Genomic DNA, 21326 nt, shown 5'->3' with positions numbered 1-21326 from the left:
CCCCTGGACTTCACTAAGGGCCCGTGGCTGCGTTCATGTCGATAAAACTGTACAGTCCACATTAAGAATCCAGTTAATGTGTTAACAGCTTGGCAATGAATAATATAGAGGCATCTTAAAAAGGTGAAAATACGCCTTGAGTAGGACAAATTCAGTCACTCCAGGAAATGAACTGCTCATTAACAGCTTCCCTGTTCAGTACTGTCAGGGGCGCTTTCATACCAGCTTCTTTGGTCCAACCAGAGGAGGCGGCCTTTTTTAGATATTGGACTTTTGGATCAACTGCAGTAAGTGAAAGATATTGTTCACCGAAATATGAAAATTCACTCATTATCTACTCACAACTATGCCGATGGAGGAAGTGTTTGAGTCCACAAAACACTTTTGGAGTGTTGCAGCCAAATCCAATACAATTAAGGTAACTGTTGATCAATTCTTAAAACGTAGAATATCAACAGAAAGAAAACATAACATGCCTCCATACTGCTCCTGTGGTGTCATCCAAGTGTCCATAAGCACAAAAATTCTAATTAGACATGAAATGGCATCATTTACACCTGTATGTCCGCTACCAGAACTAGCAATGCTACCGCACACCTTGCATATGCCCTTGGGCGAGAGCCAGTGAATATGAGTGAATATTAATTTTTCGGTGAACCATCCCTTTTATTTGTCCTGCCTTTGTATTTTGACACATTTTCATGGTTATTATAAATATTATCAATATTTCTCAGTAACAAATGTGTTTTCTGCAAATCCTTCCAGCAGTATACACACACAGCGGTTTAGTTCTGTGCGGTGCAGCAGCCCATGTCATCAGACGACTCCCACTCACACCTCCTCCTCCTCTCAGTATGATAAATGGACTCCTCTATGGAGAGTAAACAATAAAGTCATCCAACCTCAACCCTACCAGTCACTGTCACTTTCAGGGATACACAGTCGCAGGGTTACATGTAGCAGATACACACTTATTAGACATTTAGAAAAATTGCGGTGAAAATATGTGACAATGTCAAACCAGAAGGTAACAATGACCTGGGGCTGACTTTTGAACTGCAGCGTGCATTCAGGAAAAAAATGTCCTTGTAAATGCAGAGCTGACATTTATTTAGACAGCACCTTCACTTCTCCATCTTTCCTGCCTCACAATGCACAAAAGCTTTTAACAGTTTCTGCTGTAAGAGTTTTTTAATTCTGACACCAAACCGTTTTTGGTTTTGAAAGAAACATTACATTTTATTGTTGTTGTTTTTACTTGTTAATTACGGGTATCTGATGATACACAGACCCATCATGTGGCCCCCTGGTGGTTAGCTGCAGTATAGGTTATAAATACCGCCTCCTCTTTGTTGGTGGATGGGACATGGGCCAAATTTTGTCAAAGAACAGGTCAAATACATTTTTCTCAAAGAAAGTTTCTGTTATTTTAGGTAGTGCTTATCACACTGATAATTTAAATAGTTTAAATTAATTATTAGATGCTATAAAACTGCCGTGAAATATCATGATTGACAGCTGAGACAGACTTTTAGTTGAGCATGTGTATCGGCGAGACCTTTGACCACGGCTCCCTCCCACAATCACTACTGCACAGACTCAAATGCACAAGATGGCGGTGTTCGTATCCAGAATATTCCAACTTCTTTTCTGGATAGTGTGAGGAAATGAGATGCGTCGTCCGTACAGTCTGTGCTCTGAACATCACCTTAAATACTGAACTTGAGAACTTCCGTTAACCTGCAAACAAATTGAAGGGAGAGTACCACCGCTGTCAGACAACCACTTGTATTCTCACTGTGTATTCTGCATTTAATTCAGGGTTGCTGAATTATTTGCATGTTTAGGTGTCTCTTTCACTGAGGACCAATTAAATGATAAAGCAGTGCTGTTACAGGTTTATGTAAATCCACAGTGCAAGAGGCTTGTATTGATAAATGGCGTGGAATTACAGAACAGCAAATACCTGCGGGTGCTGTACATTATTTTCCCTTTTTTTTTTAATTGATAAGGTAGCAGAGGAAAATTTAGTGTCTTAAGGTGAACGGCAAGTGTTTCTCAAGGGGTGTTATTTTTAAAGAGAAAATAAGGGAGCACAATGAGAGAAGTACAGAGGGGAGGAAGGAGAGGAAGAAGCACATACACTCTAAACTAATGCAGTGCCGCAACAGCTTGTTCTGCTCAGGACACACGTGAAAAATGGAGGCTCTTATTGTGGCAGCCAACATCATTAAAGCTGCATTAAGAAATATTTTTTACATTAACACTGGATCAGATGGCTCCCTGAATCAACGACCCAGTCTGCTCCGCCGCTTTCAGATGCTTTTTCAGCTCAGTCTCTCGCGCTGTCGACCAACTGAACCAAGACACTCCTGGGTCCTGGTATTACATCAGGGACAGATGCTCTCAGCTCAAGAGCTCCCGGGAAGAAGATTCAACATTTAGCAATAAACCAAAAAAGACTTACTGGTGGTGAACCAAACCTGTTGATGTCAACATCAGCCAAAAGTAATAATGATAATCTATAATATATAAAACTGTAGTTATATTAATAGTAATATTAAAGAAATCAGTCAAAATCATCTTTCACTTTCTTTATTGTGTGGTTTATGTCTTTTTTGGTAAATTACGCTAAAAATACTACAAAATACTAATATTTTCTAAGCCAATTATTGAGTCAACCAGATATTTACTGCAGCAGCAAGAAATGGAAATTATTCAAGATGCATTGGATTATTTACTCAATATTTGCATTATTGAAATCGTGAAATCAACAAGTAATAAAAAAATACATCAAATGACAAATATCATCGTCAGTACCAGTATAACACAACACACCTAATGTCAGGAATATGGACTAATGTTATCTGGGTAGGAAATGAAAATAACAATATGAATGTCACAAAAAGATAGAGATTAAATAAATAGTTTATTAATGTTACTTAATGGAAAATTACAATCACTCAAAGCTACATTATCTTACTTACAAATAGGTTCTTCCTAAATAACAAGAACTGATTCATACCAAAGCATCTGGAAGTTTCTCTGAAGTGTCATCCACTTAGAAAAGACTGACAAGTACTGCGACAGACAGACAAACCAAAACATACACACACACGCACATAAACACACACAGTCAGCCATGAGTCAGAAAGGCCCCTTGATGTTCTCATCAAGGCTCAGCAGGGACTGACGATTCACTGTCAAGAGACAAATCAGCACACACAAATACTCTATACACACACACACACACACACACACACACACACACACACACACACACACACACACACACACACACACACACACACACACACACACACACACACACACACACACACACACACACACACACGCACACACGCGCACACGCACACGCAGGACGGGGAGTGTGATGTCTAAACATTTCCCCCTGAGAGCAGCGCTTCTTTCATCAAGAAGTTAACTGTTTGTGATTCCGTGAGGACGGATTTTCAGAGATACGAGTGTGAACACTTTTGTGTCAGTGCAGAAGCAGACAGCGATTGTCTTCTTGTTTTCTTCATAAATCAGTTCCACATCATTTGAAAGTTTATCAATGACAAAACTATTTGAGGGACAGAAAAAGGCTGAGCTGTAATCACTGAGTAATCAGTCAACGTTTGTTGTTCAACAAGGATGAAACAAGTCTGTAACACAAAACCGGTTGAATGATTTTTGGTTGAGTGGTTTCTTAAGTGCTGTAAACTTCACAGATTTGTGATATCATTCCTGTAACAGTAAATCTTCGGCATTCACACGGACTGCCTCACCAGCTCCTCAGAGGCAAAATCACTTATAAGTCTGCAAGACACGTTGGATCTGAGCCCACAGCCGGGGCCATACATCAGTCTTGGTTATCTCTGAAGGTCTTAGCGTTACTTAATGTCTTACGTCTTTCCTGCTGTATTTTATGACGTTGGTGCAGTTTAGCTGCAACCTGGATCAGACGATCACTGTAGGAACTGTCAAGACCCATCTACAAAACCACCACTGATTTCAGAAGTTGATGCTGCACCCATTTCCCATATTTTAATGTTATTCAACACAGAACAGAATATGTAATTAATTAGTCAGATTGGTGAAGTAAAATGATCCTTGAAATTTCAATGTAGCAAAGATGCTGTTAAAGAAAGACCACAGGAAAGCAATGAGTGCTTTAAGGGCACTTTCGCCCCTACCTTGTTGGAGGTGGACCTTCTTTTCAAGATTTAAGAGTGAATAATTTATTGCCAGACAACTCAGTTGTTTGACAACAATCACAGCATAACACATAAAAACAAAACAAAACAAAATCCATAAAAACATTACATACATCTGTTGATGTCAAATACAGAATAAATACAGTAAAAACTAGTATGTCCGGTCCTTAGAAATACACTGAAATACACAATACAATAAAATTCAGTGTTAGTTACTGCTTTGCGTTTGTAAAGTGCTGATGCAGGACTGAGGAGCCATTTAGGGATTTGATAGTTCTACAGTAGGTTCTGTTGAGGAAATGGGAAGTCTTAGTTTTGATGGCCCTGAGTCTTTTCCCTGAGGGGAGAGTTATTAAGATGGGGTTGGCAGGGTGCGTAGAGTCCTGTAGTATTTTTAGACCCCTAAGCTGAGTGGAACATTCGTATACGTAAGAGATGGGGGTGAGTTTGCAATTGATGATTTTTGAGGTGGAAACCATTCTATCAATGTAAAGTAAAGGTAGACACAGCCTATGTACATGTAGGTGATGGCGACAAGACTACGTATGTCACACAAAAGCCTGACGTGCGCTCCCTCAATTGCAATGTGAAACCAAAACTAACCAGATCAAATGTAATCAGTGTAACAAAGAGATGAGCCTGGGTCTATTAAAAAAACAACTTATATCACAGGACAAAAAGCGCAGGTGTGATTTCCATTAGCGACCTCACCATCATGGCTTAGTGTAATAGAACGCCACCAGTGCTAATAGCCAAAGTCAAAGTGGCAGGTTTGAAAAAGGCGGATATTTTCTATGTTACGAATCATTTTGAAAACCTGAAGCCTGTATATTGTTTAGATTCTTCTCTCGCTTTATCTTTAATGGTGTATCTGTCATCAGCAGGGAGCATCAACATGCATTGCCAGCCTCTGCGCTCAGAGAACCTTAGAGATAACAACCTATGCATTGGCTTAACTGCTCCATGATAGGAAACCTCAGCGTTCACCTCTTGTGCTTGAAGTATTTTCACACAGTTGTGTTTGTTATATTAAAAAACGATAGAAAGCATAAAGCTTCAGTGATGCTGCAGGTCAGCTCCTCCATTCATCCCTTCTCTTCATTTCCCACAATGTTTATACAGCGTGTGCGTGTAATTGCCTGTATTTCAGGACTGGTCATAGTGAATGCCTGTGTCTATATTAAGTGCTGTTATCGCAGTGCTTACAGTAAGAGCAGCCTCTGTTTTCACTGAGAACATATCGATGTGATCAGAATCTGCCTGTAAGAACAATAGCATCTTCAATAATGCCCCAAATACCGGTACCACTTTTTTCGAACTATTTTAAAATAGTCCACTTCCATCGCAAGTTGGTATCCATATATTTTTTAATATTAGAATATGTTTAATATTACCATAATTAAAATTTGGTTGATAAAAGTGAGATGATTTCACTTTCTCTGACCTATAAGACCTCCTCTCAGGAAATTGCAACATCTCCCATACTACATTATTGTTATTGGTACATGGAGTTTGGTGACCTGCCCACTTTCAACCTGAGCAGAGGTCCAGTCAGGTCTGGGTAATGGTAACCAATTCAATTTTCCATATGAAAAATTGGATTAAAATGTTCTTGTTTGTCAGAACAAGTAAAGATTAAGATTTGGAAGCTTTTATCTTCCAATTTCCCTTTTTTTTTTTAAATGCTGGACAGAAACAATAGATAAATAGAAAATCTGAAAGTTTAGAGTCTTCTGCTTCCTAGGTGGGCGGGATCTAAGTGTCCTACTCAACTCACATATGATTGGCTGACGGGTGCTGTAATGCTTTATATATCTTTATATTGTGGTTATTGGCACTTGGCAGCATTGTGCAGTGCCATTTTGTTGAAGCGGATGAGGCCTCATGCACCACTGACCTGGAGGGTGACTCCTGTAGACTTTGTCTCAGACCAAACAGTTCTAAAGTATATTGTCTGTGACGCTCTTGTCAGAGTGCTCTCTACACAGGTGGGCATTTTTTCCGCACCAGCTCAGCGAGGGCAGCATGAGCTTTTGACTTTCATCTTTCCAGCTCGTGAACTGTGACAGTGTGAGTTCCTGTTTCTCTTTCAAGTCCCTCTTGAAGAACAAATGAGAATAACTTTTCTTCTGATGACTCCCATCTCTAGAGTTCGACCGATAAACCTTTCAGCCTCTCACAGATATATCGATATCAGCATTTACGTTTGCCAATATGCCAAAATGAAAGTTCTTATAATACTGAATAAAGAATGCAGACATGTATATTTTACATATGCATTTGTATAAAATTTGTATTTTACAAATTATTTGTAATAAAGTTTAAGGTTAAAATGTAAAAATTTAAGCCTCACCTACAATTCTTTGTTTGTTAGAGATTTTGAAAACAACATCTTAGGGATCATTGTCAAAATCTTTTTAGAGATAAAATATGTAACAATTCTTCATTTTAATGTCTCAAACTGACCTCTTTTATATATTTTGTTGGCTTACATTAACCAAAATGTTTCCAACAATATTCAAACCCAGAGAAATCCACAATTTTAGGCAACGGGACGTTTCATTGCATATCAGCTTTACACAAGGCTTTGCTCGTCTCTCTCTAACTACCCGGAAATATGATATTTGGCGAAAGGGAAAACTAACTGCTAGCCAGCTAGCCAGTTAGCCAGACGGCTGCTTTTTACTTCCACTGTTTTTATTGGTCGCTCGTAATGGATCACTATTATTTATCACCATTTGCTGTGGAACGTGAATAAAACTTTAAACTTTAAACTTTAATACATTACCTCATCCATAAACTAAACTGATCACTAGTGCCCAGGTCAAACTAGGTCCTCGCAGCCAAAGCATATAATATATATATATTGGTTGATGCATCAGAATAATAAATGTTTTACTCCCAAACAATGGAATCCGTATCAGCCCCTAAAATCCATACACAGTATCTGTCGGGTTCACTAAACTCTGGTTTCGGATCGTTTATGCAGCCATAGCTACAGAACGGTGCTGCAACAAAATGACTCAACGGGTGAGACTGTCTTCACACTGACAGCAGACGTGGATGAGATGATGCTCTGTGGATTTGTTATCAGCAGCTTGTTTATCCTGGTGAAGCTCTTAAAACTTTCACAAAGATTGAACCAAAAAGCAAGAAATTGCTTTTTCATTTAGATTTTAAAAGTAGCCATGCCATGATTTAATCTTATATTCATATTGATCAGGACTGCAGGACAAAATCATCAGTGTAAGTGGCCTTACTGTTGTATACTGCCTTAGTCAGAAACTCCTGTAGTGAGTAATGGGTATAGAAAAGTGTGTTACAAACATCGTTTTGCCCAGGGCATCACTATGAGCGCACGCACCTCATGGCAGCGAGAGTGATAGAGGAGACAATTGATGAAGATGGGGAAGGAGTTCTTCATCAGATAGAACATTCAGAGGAAACATTTGAAGGTGAGAGTGTGTGCGTTCAGTGAATAAAGCGTTCAGAGAATAACTGTCTCCATTCAAACACAGACTCGCAGTTAAACTGTAAAATCATATCATTTCTCTACACTCCTCCATAAGTCATTCATTTATTCAGCAGGTCTGTTCTGCTTTCAAATAACTGAATCTTATCATTAATTGTCGCTTTTGAAAATGACGAAGCAGAAAGTCCATTGAGTGAAAATCTTCTTGGGCTTTCGGTCACATCTCGTTTTCTACATCAGCAGACGGAGTTTACTCTGTCGTCATGGAGATGGCTCAGATAATATAATATGATTTGTACTACTTTTTTTTTTCTATCTACTTTCATGTACTTTTGTTTTGCCTTTTTTCTCCATTTACTGTATATGAAGCACACTCTTGTCTATAAATGTGTTATACAAACACTGTCTGGCTCAGGTTGACTAAAGGTGAAACAGGCAGCACTCTTTACATTTTAGACAGTCGTGTGTGTGTGTGTGTGTGTGTGTGTGTGTGTGTGTGTGTGTGTGTGTGTGTGTGCGTGTGTGTGTGTGTGTGTGTGTGTGCGTGCGTGCATGTCTAGCTAAGGAGGAAACTCAGGGAGACAGTTGCCACCACCATTTCAGCACCCAGCAGTAAAGTATTGATCTCTTGTTTCAGCAGCCCTCTCTTTTTCCATCTCCCCCTCATCATTCTTTCTGCTCCTGTCTTCCATCCCTCCCCTCACTCTTTCTCTATCAACCATTTAATTGCCACAGTGTTTTATTTAATTTTCTTTTTATTGTACTTTCCATTTCAATATATTTTACATTTCACCTTGCCCTGACAGTCCATGAAAATCCCTCTTCTTCAATCATTTCTCTTCATCCTGTTCTCGTTTCACTTTTTCAAAGCCTCCCCAGTTCTTTCCCATCCGCTCCTCATTCTATTTTTCCTCTCCTTTCATCCCTTTCTTTCTAATTCCTACAGATGTTAACCTTGTAGCACAGCTTCCTCAGGTTGGAGGCAGAGAACGAGAGAAGCAATGCAGAGCTCAATACCTCCACCCTCAGGTAACAGAGTGAACTATTTTCCTCACAGCTTGACTGTAATAAAATCAAACCTTGATGATTCATGGATTTTTACAGCAGTGCTGTAGAGGGCTGTAAATCATTTTTAAGATATCGTCCTCGTAAACCATGGCATGGAATCATCGTTCCTATGCAGACAGAGATGTATAGCATCGGGACGCCACTTTCATGAGTCTCTGTTGAACACCTGAAGACTTTGAAGAGACCCTAAAACCCTTTTTATTCAAGCTATTATTTTCAATATAGAGATGAAATACAATGCTGTAATCTTCCTGCTGCACAGATTTCAAACTGAAAGCATTTTTTGTAGGTGACAGAGACAAAATAAAAGCAAAAAAAGGAAGAGTGATACAGAACTATTCCTTCAGCGAAGACGCTCAGCGCTCTATGGTCTGTAAAGGCAAATATGCAGTTGTTGAGTAATCTTTAGTAGAGTCAGATTCAGGGTGTGTTTTATCATTTAATATGCACTGTGTTTTCCATAAAACAGGTTAATGCACTGCCTTGAATATAAATAAGGAAAAATGAACATAAATTTAAGGCCCATTTTAAATTGCCTGTTCAAGGCCGGGAAGTTGCATATTTACTCCGCCTCATCATTCTGATTGAACGTAAGGACACGGAATTGGGGGTTTCGTTGTTCCACCTCTATGCCGGCAGCAGAGGTGTAGTCAGAGCGGGATCAATGCCTGCAAGGTGGCATGGTGGGACAGACGTCAACATGGTTCCATTACATGTAACACCTCTGTTTTCCGAATGCCTGCATGCTATCTAAGATCACACACTGGGAATGCAATGTGTCGGCTTAATCGCTTCAGCGTAAACAACCGAAGACAGAATAACGAGGGGTTCTCTGCGGTATCCTTTGGAGTGAGGAATTAAACATCACACAAATATCTGCAGCCGAGTGACTGATTGAGACAGAAACAGCAGCACTATTAGAACCCACTTTGAATGATAAATTATTTGGGAACCAACAGAAAAGTTTGGTGTGATCAGTGTTGTAGACCATAAACTCCTTGCTCTTCAGATATTTTAAGAATCCTCACTGGTGTAGCATTAATGCCGGTTTATTTGTCTCAAATTAGGGTTAGAGATTTATTGTACAGGTTTACAATGGTTGATTTACGACCACAAACTGTGGAATCATTTGTGAACAACACAAGGCTTACAGTCTTATTGACCCTACCTATGGGGGCGAAGGAGGAGTAGAGGGAAAAGTCAGAGGGGTTAGAGAGTGCAGAGAAATGAGAGGCAGTAATGGGAATGGACAGGAGGAGGATTTAGAGGAGACAGAATGAGAATGGAGTTAAAGGGAAGAGTGGTGTGGGTAAGAGGAGGAAGGAGGAGAAAGTGTGTGTTGTCAGTCTCGTTGCAGTTTCTGTTCCTTCACTGTCAGCCTCCACCATTTGAAACGGTGAAACTGGCATTTCCCTGGGATAACACATGCATGCACAGACACACACAGACACACACAGAAATTATGTGTGCTTCCAGACACATCCACACAGAGCGAACTTCTCCCTCTACGCCACTCGATGTACAGTAGGTGTGAAAAGAGGAGTAAACCTGAATACACAAGTGAAAAGCCTTAAAATGCTGCAGATCGGAGAGCTCGACATTCAACAGTCATTCATTGGGCCCTGGACGGTATCAAGGTGGTGCCAGATGTATGTAAAGCAATGCAGAGTCAAATTTATATCCTTATATCTAAATGTATTGCCATTGGTATTTATTTACAGAGTCAAAAAATAAAAGCTACAAATAAGCAGTGCAAATCCCTGCCATTTCAAAACAATGTAGAAAATGTGCTTGGATGTACATTCAGAGGATGAAGGTTTTTAAACTTAACATTTATCATAAAATAAAGGGTAGAAATACAGCTATAGGCAAAGTTTCATTGTTCACATTAAATTTGAGGGAGACGCTCTTTTCTCACTGCAATAAATCCGAGTATTTAAATTTTACAACCCTCATCATTGTCTGACTCTACATGGACATGGAGTCAGACGCTGCTGTATGCTAACCTCCTGTCATCTAAATGATTCAGGTTATATACAGTAGAGCAGCAAATGTCCATATATATCACAATTTACCTTTGCTCAGTTTATAAAGTCTGTATTAAGAGATACAGAAATCCCAGTTGGTTCACATTTAAACAGAGATTTCAGTAAAGGAAAGCTAGCAAGACATTTTATTCGCTTAGCAGTGAGCCATAAATTCTCTACAGTAAAATGACCTTTCATAAAGAAATAATCCTCACTACTTCAAATAGCTAGTATACATAAACACACACACACACAAAATCACGGATAAATACACACGCAATTATAGATACACATTGGGATACAAAGGGATAAACAAACACACACACACACACATAAGTTGTCAAACACACACCTCCACATGGCAGCATATCAAGGGAAGAAAGCTTTTTGTGTTTGAGTGTGTGTGTGTGTGTGAATTCATCTGTGTATTGTGTGTGTTGAGCCTGTGTTTGTGTAGCAAGTAAAAAAGAACAGCTTCTCGGACAAATCCCGTCGAAATAATCATCCCACCCTGGCCGTCCAGATACCAACACTGTGTCCCATGTGGCTTCATTACTGTTGCTGCTAATTAAGCAGCTCCACATAAACACCATCTTCTGCCTTCAAAACACAGCAGCATCATCACATGTTTAGACTTGATGCATTTGTTGATGCCGACACACAGAAGTATGGCGATACATTATACGCGGTTGATAGTGTATGATATTATGATAAGCTGGGTACATGCAGTAGATTTGTGTTATGAACAAGGGAAGTACGATGTGTTTCAAGATCTAGGAAAAATACTTATTATTGAACTACTGATGATAAATAATATAATCTTTACAAGTACTGTTATTTTGCACAAAAGACATTGGCTGGCGACTAGCTGTCATTCATTCAGTCATTTTTAACGATCTATGTTTCCAGATTTAACTTCCATCACCACACTGTTGAATTATCAATAATTCACTGAAATGATTATAATATAATAAATAATAATATAACTTGAATTTCCAATGCTTCTTTAAAACAACCCTGACAAAATACTATAAATCATTAACATGAAGACAGTGGCCCTTGTGTGTTGTACAGCCCGCCGGAAAGAAAACAAAACAATCGGTGCACGTTGATTCAAGATGAATCTTCCACGTGTTTATTCCATAGATCTGTGTTTACTTACATATTCCTGTCAACTGATCATGTTTGCTGTAACGTTATTGTACCACAGCATCATTGTCTCAGTACAAATGATGATCCTGAATAAACACTTCTTATATAGTTGTTAATATCTACCTGGTGCATCATTATCAGGTAAAGCTTCTTGCTTATATTTTATTTATTGACCTGGATATGAAGCAACCGGAGCAGAAACAAATATATAATGGTAGTTGCTAAAAAGATAAGACGGAGCCCTCTCCTCTCCTCGGGTGAAAAAACATTGCAGCAGCGTGGGTCAGATTTCAGCAGCAGCGTAACACTGTTACTGTCAGGTGCAAATAGGGGAAACCCTGCAATATTTCACAGTGCTATTTATAATAATGAAAAACAGGTACAGGTCCTACAAAGAACAAATGGAGATAAATCCATAGTAACATCCTCAACCCCCACATGTCCGCAGTTATGTAAGGTGCTTGAACTTTGCCTGCATCACTGACTCATATTGAAGCTGCTTATACCCTTTATATTAACATAATGCCCACCTCGTTGTGTGAATAAAAGGAGACTCACAATACATCCGCCGCCTCAGCTGCAGCAGTGGAGACCCCTGGATGGGGATGGATCAGAACAAACAAACAGATCTGCTTTAATTCATTTGAGTCAAAGTGTGTAATTACAAAAGGGCTGAGTGTGAAGAAATCTTTGAATCAGGGTTAATTACAAGCTAAATGCTTTCATAGTCCTTTACGGACAGGACACGCATGCTTTTAAAATCTGTATCTGGCTACATTTGTTTGTGTTGGTGCATATAAATACTGCACTTGTCTGCCTGCATTCATACATTATGTCTACACAGCAGTGTGTGTGTGCGCGGTGCATGTGTATGTGTGTGAAATAATGAGCAGGAGATAAAACATAATTGTATGCCGAGATCTTGTGCACTTCAATTTATTCCTCCATTACAGCTCAGAGTTCAAAACAGTGCAGAGAGAGGGAAGCCTTTGATTATAAAGCTGTTAAAAACTAGAACACAATGTAAACAACGGCAGACCGCCAGACTGAACTTGTACGTTTTCTTTCATCAAAACCGAATTGATCCCACGATTTGCATACAAAGACGTTTGGCTACAAAATGCCTGGAATGTGCAAATGTTTCAGGCGTTTGTTTGAAGACTGCAGTGTTGCAGTTTCTTCACAGAGTTCTGCTTTCACAACGTGTGAGGTTGATAATGTCAGAGGAGCTGCAGACTGAGAGGAAAGTCGTGATAAAATGCTTCATAACCCCGTGACTAAAAGGACATCTCGCCTCTCTTCTTGTAACCCTTCAAAATCTCCACCCTTCCCCACATTTCCCATTTCCGACCGTTTACCCTTGGGCACCCTCTGAGGTAAGAAAACTGTTGTATCACTATCCTGTTTGGAGAAGTCACAGAAGACCAGAGTGTGCTGGAGATAAAGGGGGGGAGAGATTATCTGCTCTTGTAGATGAGGTGAACACGAGCATCTCAGCCTCACGTGTTGAACATTCGGTTTTAAGCCCAAATAATTCAGGATATTAGAAGCTTTGGATATTCTGAGTTACACAAGCAAACAAATTAGCATCTTGTGCAGAATTTTGCAGTTTTAATGAGTGCTGATTTTTCAGTGACAATTATATGGAGCTGACAAGTTGATTGGAGTGTTGTTTGTTCCCTCGTAGAGTTGATTTGAAGCTCTGCTCGGGAGGAAATGTTAAAACTACGTCATGGCCTTAAATAAACTCTAAATGGTACATACATTTGAAATTAACCTTGCGATTAAATCAATATTTCGAAGTTTAATTGACCTAATGTGACCTAATTGAGCTAGTTGGCGGATATGAGCTAAAGTATATGTGCATGACATTAATTTGAGTTGCTTTTCTCCGCCAAGCTTCCTGAAACTTCTAGAAATGTCAGAAAGATATCTTGACATTTTGAATTTCATTCTGTTTCTCATCACCTCACACTTGTCACTTCGAGAATATTTTATTTTTTTCAGTTGCCTAGTTTAATATATAAGTTCATCCATTGTATGTTCATGCACACATAGGAGGCACTGGTTTTGAAAGGTTTTGCATAGGATTGAATGCAAGTTAATCAAAACACAACAAAAAATGATCTTCTGTGTGTCAAAATTAACAGAAAACAGGAGGAAAAAGGTAATGGAAATTAGTTTTTGCTTTTTGTTTGAAATTTCTTGTCTATTTTAGAAGACGTTATGACATCATACTGTGACACCCCCACTTAAAACTGAGTATGAATTAACGAGTGTCAATGGTGTCACTTCCAGCAGATCAGCATAATGACATGTTTCTGGCTTTTTTTGTGTGTGAGGAGAATATTATTCCCTCATTAACAGCAGTAAAGTGACTGGTGCTGCCACACAGCACCAAGCTGCCCTGCTACTGGTTCTATAAAATCCAAATGACTTCGATCATGTGGTCACAACATGTAGATTTGGAGATGCTTGGAATTTGCTTTGGTAGTTTTTGAACATTTTAGAAGGAATTATTAATCAGGTCTAATCCAGAGTTTAAAGGAATATTCAATTTATACTCATCAGATTTCTTTACCGTAACAATTCTCAACATCACAACAACCAATAGGGTGATTTGAACAGCATTCTTTTTTTTAGTTAACAACACAAATTCCTCCCTTCGCTCTGAATGTGTGTGAAGGTTAATCTAAATCAGTCACAGTCACTGCTGTAACGTGGCCAAAACAACCCCGTGAGCGTTTCCTCATCCCCTCCCATGGTGCCGGACTTCATCAGAATTTTACACCCCCCAAAAAAAAAATATCATCCTCGCTAAACCTTCACGCAGCTTTTAATATTCCTCCAGTGAAACCAGATCTGATGGAATCCTTTTAGGTGACGACACCAAACTCACCTATTTCATGGGAGGAGAAACACTGAGGCTACGGATGAAACAGCTAAAATGCTTCTGCGTTCGCAAACCGCTTCCCCTCCACATCACTACTCGTACAGCGAGTGGTGAATGACATTTCCCCAGGCCAGCTGTTAAACATGGTCTGCTTCACATACACACGCGCGCACGCACATACAAAATGCATGCGTATAAAAACAAACTGTCTTGTCCCTCTCAGCTTCTTCTGTCTGTCCAACTCCCACTTGTGCCCTTTAACAATCTGAAGCGAGTCAAACTATTTTAGCTGGCATTAAACTCTGCTGCTGCTCGAATATCTCCAATGTACATCACAACAGGGGTAAACTGCTCGGAGAGTAACCTTCCACATGATATGATTATAACGGAGTTTGAGTTCAATATTTGGTCATGTTTTCTCTAAACTGCGAGGCTGAAAGACAGAGGGACGAGAGTCAGAGGTTTAGAGTCAACGTGACATGTGACAGAGTGTGATTCATACTCAACCTGACAACATTGTCAACATGAAGCATGTGCTCACAGGCTGTGAGACACAGGTATTTACAATCAAAGAGGGCACTGGATGACATCCTACACTGTGGTTTGCCCCAAGCACAAGTCCACGAATAAAGATAAAACTTCTTCACCATAATGTTTCACCAACGTTTGTCCAAAACCAATAAATACCAAACTGCAGATATGGTTATTGATTGAGGATCTGATGTAAATGAGGGAGTCGTCCTGAATAGTCTGATAGGCCCAAACACTTATGGCTTATCTTGCAGTCGTGAGTAGGGACCCAGGTAGGTGTGTATGTATGTATGCACACAACATGTGTATGTGCATATATATGGATATGTGATTTTTGGCCATTTGTGGGTTAGTCTATGTATACATATGTGTATTCTGTTGAGTAATATTGCTTTGTGAGGTCAAGAAAATAAATTGTATAGTCCAATTCAAATATTTTGTGATAGTTTTAATAGGGCATTGGAACAATACTCACTGAAGACAATACTCTGTGTATTGTATCCGCCCCTATCAGGTGAAAGTCAATTATTTGATTATAACATCAATTTAACTATAGTTCTCAACACTTTAGGCTCTTTAGCCAAAACTGATTAAAATCCTCCCTTTTTATATAACATTTCTATGTCCCTACAATGATAATATGTTCACTAAGAAGAAAAGAGGCACCGAAACATAAGCTGAGGAGAAAAGGTCAATGTTTTCAAACCCGACAGAAGGGACTCCAGAGAGTGGCGTGATTCAGCTATGGGGTTATTTAAAGAATAAGCTTTCAGATATGTCGGAAAACAGGAGGTTACACTATAGTTCTGACAATCATGAGAAGGTTATTCCACTATTAGAAAGGCCTGTGGAGGAGTACAGCTCATTTCTCTATAGGGAAAGATGAGTCTAGTAATACAGCGTGTTGCATTACCCAGAACACAAGTACCATGATCTGATGACATGAGGCTGTAGCTCCCCTAACAGCTGTACAAGCAGATTCTTTTACCAGGGTCCTTGACATTTGGAAGTTTGGTATCATTTATTGCCGTATCCACTCTTTTCCCGTTCTCTCCCGGACTCCAGTCATCCAGCAGGCAGTACATCCTTGCCTCTTTCTCCTCCTCTCTCCCTCAGACGCGTGGAGATGGATGGACAGTGTGTGCAGGAGTCCTTGGCTGAACTGTAGAAGTGCTGACAGGGCGCCAAGCCCTCTAACAGCGCGATGACGCCTCTATCTGTCTCTCCATGATGCACTCTCTCTCTAACACGCGCACATACACGCACGCATACACAACACCATCACAGGTGCATGTCTAAATAGGTACTTGCACACAGACATGCACACTCGCATATTAATGTATGACTGAACATATACACAGAAAGTGCATACTTGGCGTGCCCGTATATCTGCACACAGATTTATTTTTATGTGATGTGCACATCCACATGAGCAGGCGCTATAGTATGTGCACGAACACACGTGCATGCATGTGCACGTTAGCAGCAAAACGCAAACCATCTCAATCTATCTAGTGATACCTTTATCACCCCGTCCAGTCCCCTATATAATCAGCATCAGTCTCTACTGTCACACACACACACATGCCCTCACATAGATACACCCACACACACACATACACCCACACACACAGGTCAGCTGAGTGATGTTTCGAGTGTGTATTTCTCCTCTGCTTGTGTTAAAGCGAGTCATCTATCCTTCCACAGCTTCATTACAACCTGCAAGGGCAAACACTATCTCTCGCTCCCTCTGCCTCTCCAGATGGGGAAGAGAGAGACGGAGATATACAGTAGATAGAAAGTGAAATCCCTCCCTCTCTCTCTCTCTCTTTGTACCCCCCACCTTGCTTGTTCTCTCTTGTTCCTCCGTCTCTATATTTATCCTTTGTCTCTTAGATCTCTCACCTTATATCTATGTTTTCAATCACCTAGCCTGGAGCAAGTGTCAGCATGGTTAAGCACCATGGTTAACTCACTAAAAGATGCAGCAACACAAATGCAACAGAGTATAAACAAACAGACAGGTATGGACAAAAATATGCAGACCCCCCCCCCCCCCGTCCAGACATTTCTTCCTGTTTGTTTTTTTACATTAAGAGAAGTCTTAATGCAACAACGTGGCCACAAACTGTGAAAGCCCTTTCGACAACCCGTTCCCCTCTGCCCCCCTGTCCCCATCCTCTATCTCTCCCCTCATTTCCCACAGACCTTGCCTTTCTCGACTCGCCCACCAGACGACCTCACACTCTCCTCCTAAATCCCAGTCACCCGTCTCCCCCCCGCTCATCCACACACCTGTTCCCTCTTCTCCAATTAGCCCTGCAGTCACCCGATCTCTCTCCGCAACTGCTCCTCATTCAGAATCAACAGTGCAGCTACTTAAACTGCTTTTAAATGGAACTCGTGAGCTTGCGGTTATGACACTGGGAAGTCGCGTGCACAGTATGTTTAGCATTAAAGTTGTTCAGTCATGAGAGCACTGCCGGGCAACAGCAACATGGACGCTGATACGAAAATCACTGGTTGCAGGAAATGCAAGGGCTTAATTGCAAAGGGAAATGATTTGAATACGTTTAAACTTATCATCCAAGGAAAAACAAAACCTCAATGGCCTCTGTCATTTCTGGACAAACACCAGCAAACACTATACAACTAGAGAAATTGGAGCTTTCAGCAGATTCTGGGGTTATGCATACCACAAGCGGGGGGTGTTCATATGGATTGATATGAACATGATAAACATTTGAAGCCAGCATTATTCCAGCCTCATCTCCACAGTCTCTGTCAGATTGTCTGCTTTTGTTCGCAGTGTCCCTTGAGTGAAGAATGCTGTTGTCTGTTCCTATTTGTTTGCCTGCCTGCCTAAACTCATGGTTTAAACCAGGCTTCCTCTAAGCCTGGTTGACTTTCTATATATTCACTGCATCAGCCTGCCTTGTGTGTCTGCATTTGAGTTCTCTGCCTGTGCTGTGCTTCAGCAGTTGTGACAGCGTCCCTGTGCACAAAGCAAGGTCCATAAAGAAATTGTTTTTTGACATTTCTGTTGAACAAAAAAATGACTGGCCTGCAGAGACCCTGCTAAATCCCCCTAGAAAGTGGAGGTTATTATAGTTGCCCACTGATGACCAGGTTTTTGGGATAACAGTAAATTAATGTCATATACCGATGTAATGGGTCAGTGGTGGTTAGCACCATCGTGGAGTTTGGGGTTTGCATGTTCTCCCTGTGCCTGTGAAGGGTTTTCTCTGGGTACTCTGGTTTCCTCCCACAGTCCAAAGACATGCAGATCAGGGTAAGGTTAATTCTGGACTCTTAATTGACCATAAGGTGTGAATGTGGAGTTGGAATGTTTTATTTTCTCTGTATATCAGTCCTGTGACACACTAGTTGTTATGGAAGTTTTCTGGAAGCTGGTGAAAGGAGAACTCAGGCAGCAGCTGATGTCTTATGCAGAAGATTTTAATGGAGACTTGATGCATCACGGAGACCAGAAGGTGGAACAACATACAAACGCTAACAGAGCAACATGAGCAATTGTCACCCCCAAGTCTGAAGATGTCTCCCACAGCATCCCAGTATATCTCCCTCACCCTGCGTCACCCATTCTTACAGCACATCAATGAATGGCTGGAATTGCTGTCACTCTCTATGTTACCTGTAGGTGTTCGCATCCTATTGGATAGTAAACTTAATCACATTGTTTCCTTACGTCTTGCCACTGGTGTAATACACAAAAGAGTTGAAGTTGGTGAGAGTTGAAGTTGGTGCATCTCTGTCTGGGGCATCTGAGTTAGATAGGAAAGTCGCGTAGACGCTACAATGAACTGTTGGTCGCTCCTTTATCTATAACCTAACCTTGGGTACTGTTTAGAGGGAGAAGGGAGTATCTGTGGAATTTAGACAGGCACTATTCTCCTGTACAGATATACAGTAATATACAATATACATAATATATAGTGGCAGATATAGTGTAGTGGCATATATAGTGTAGATGTGTAGATACACAGATTAATGGAGACATGCATATTTAAATATGGAAACAGTCATTTAAAAGGTCATGCTTCTATGGTGAGAGACGGGAGGCAAGACAGAGACATGAAAAAGAAAAGAGAGCTTGTAGAACGCTTCAGTTTTTGAGGCCCTACAGAAATCGTGAATAATACATTGCTAAAACCTCTTATTCTCTAAATTTTAAATGGCTCGCTGTTATCAAAAATAACCTGATCTGTGGAGCATTAGGAGGCTCGCACGCAACACAGTGTGGCTCCTGCTCTATGTTATTGGAAGGAGAAGGCACAGGTCTGTTGTCCAACTTAATCTCATATATCCATCTCTTTCCCATTAACAAAAAACATTACTTATTAAGAGAGAAAAAAACAAGTGAGTTATCTGAATGGCGCATATTCTTTCATGCATTTTTATGATAATAATAAATGTTTTGACTCATCATAAGAGCATGAAACAGATGCTGTTACTGATCAGTTGATTTAGGTTCTGACTAAACACACAGTCTAACTGGAGCCTCAAATAGAAACACAACATGTGCCTGACTCACCAAAAGGCAGAAGCAGGAGTTAAGCCTTGGACACCCTCTACTGGCTCATACACCAGGCTGATGAAAAGGCTGTGGACACCGTGGGACGTCGACTTGTCTCTTCAGTGGAACAGCCTCCTTGAGGAAGATTATTACAAATTGTCAGAAAACAGGCTCCAGCCACATTCTGGAAGTCTAAAAGAGCAATTTAGATTTTTGTAGGGTAAAACATAGGGAAATGTAGTCCATCAAGAAGTTTAGAGTTAAAACAATTAGTCATAAGTTTCCTATTGATCCCTCCCCAAGGTCTCTTATCCCAACAACCGTAGACAGGCTCATTACTCTAAAAGACAAGCGTATAGACAGTCAGGACTGATAAAGCTGGATCAATGCCACTGATCAGTTCCCATCTCGGTATGGATAAGCACAGAGAACTGGAAGAGACAGAAAGGGCATTCTCATCGAATGGAAGCTTTCAAACCGCCTCTTGGCTTGAACACACCAAGAGTGTGATGTGACTGTCCCTTCTGACAGAGTCCCAGGGAAGAGAGTTAAAAGGGAAACCCAAATCCAATCCATTAGTGAATTAATAATCCCTAAAAGTAAAGTCACTTCTTTAGCCATAGAGTTGAAGGAGCTTTGACAAGACTAACTGTCTATATTAGTCACACCCTGGGCTGTGTGCGGCTGTGATGCTTATTACACACCATCAAACTATGGCTGGATGAAGAAAAATCATACTTTACACTAGAGGGATCAAATATATGGTGGGTTTTGAGGGTGGAACCAGGAGAAAGGATATGTTGTTTCCATTTCAATATGGGTTTTTTTCAGTATGGCCATTGCATCAGATCAAACTCACACTTAACTATATATATACTGTAACATAGAATATATTACATAGAATATATTATTATATTATAAACCTATTTAGAGATTTTTTTTCCTTCTATTATGGATAACACACATATAATTGCGGGAACTGTTGGGTTTCTTGACCTTACTATGTAAAGTACCTTGAGATCATGTATATTATGATTATACAAATAAAATTTAATTTAATTATATATGTAATTTTAAAGGCCGTTAGACGTCTCTATTTTGGGGTTGATAGTTCTTGATAGAGTGGAGCTTATGATTATAACACGTCTTTATCAGCAGATGCTGTTGGCTTCCTCTCTTATTTACTTACAATAACTAATTTAAACCACACAATTTAAGAAAACAAGGACAAACACTTCTTAAAGTGTTGAGAGTATAGATTGTATATAAAGATGGACTCCCACTACAGGGCTAAAATATTCCATATACAAGCACTTTGACTTATAAGTGTGATAAGAACTACCTGGATGACAGAAACAGCCTTTGAGAAAAATGTATTTAATGTATTCTGTGACTTCTTAGTTTGATCCAAGTCTGATCCGTTAAC

General features: G+C 40.1%; 1 long non-coding RNA gene across 1 annotated transcript in view; it reads right to left on the bottom strand.

Annotated features, from left to right (window-relative positions):
- LOC117777147 overlaps positions 1 to 20030 on the bottom strand; it is a 43737-nt gene extending 23707 nt beyond the window's left edge. The window contains exon 1 of the long non-coding RNA XR_004616562.1: positions 19919 to 20030. This is a non-coding gene — a long non-coding RNA (uncharacterized LOC117777147). The remainder of the gene's footprint in view (positions 1 to 19918) is intronic.
- Between the last annotated feature and the right edge of the window lie 1296 nt (positions 20031 to 21326).

The sequence above is a fragment of the Hippoglossus hippoglossus genome, chromosome 16 (genome assembly GCF_009819705.1).
Source record: "Hippoglossus hippoglossus isolate fHipHip1 chromosome 16, fHipHip1.pri, whole genome shotgun sequence".
Classification (NCBI taxonomy): domain Eukaryota; kingdom Metazoa; phylum Chordata; class Actinopteri; order Pleuronectiformes; family Pleuronectidae; genus Hippoglossus; species Hippoglossus hippoglossus.
This window is presented reverse-complemented; position numbering and strand designations above follow the sequence as displayed.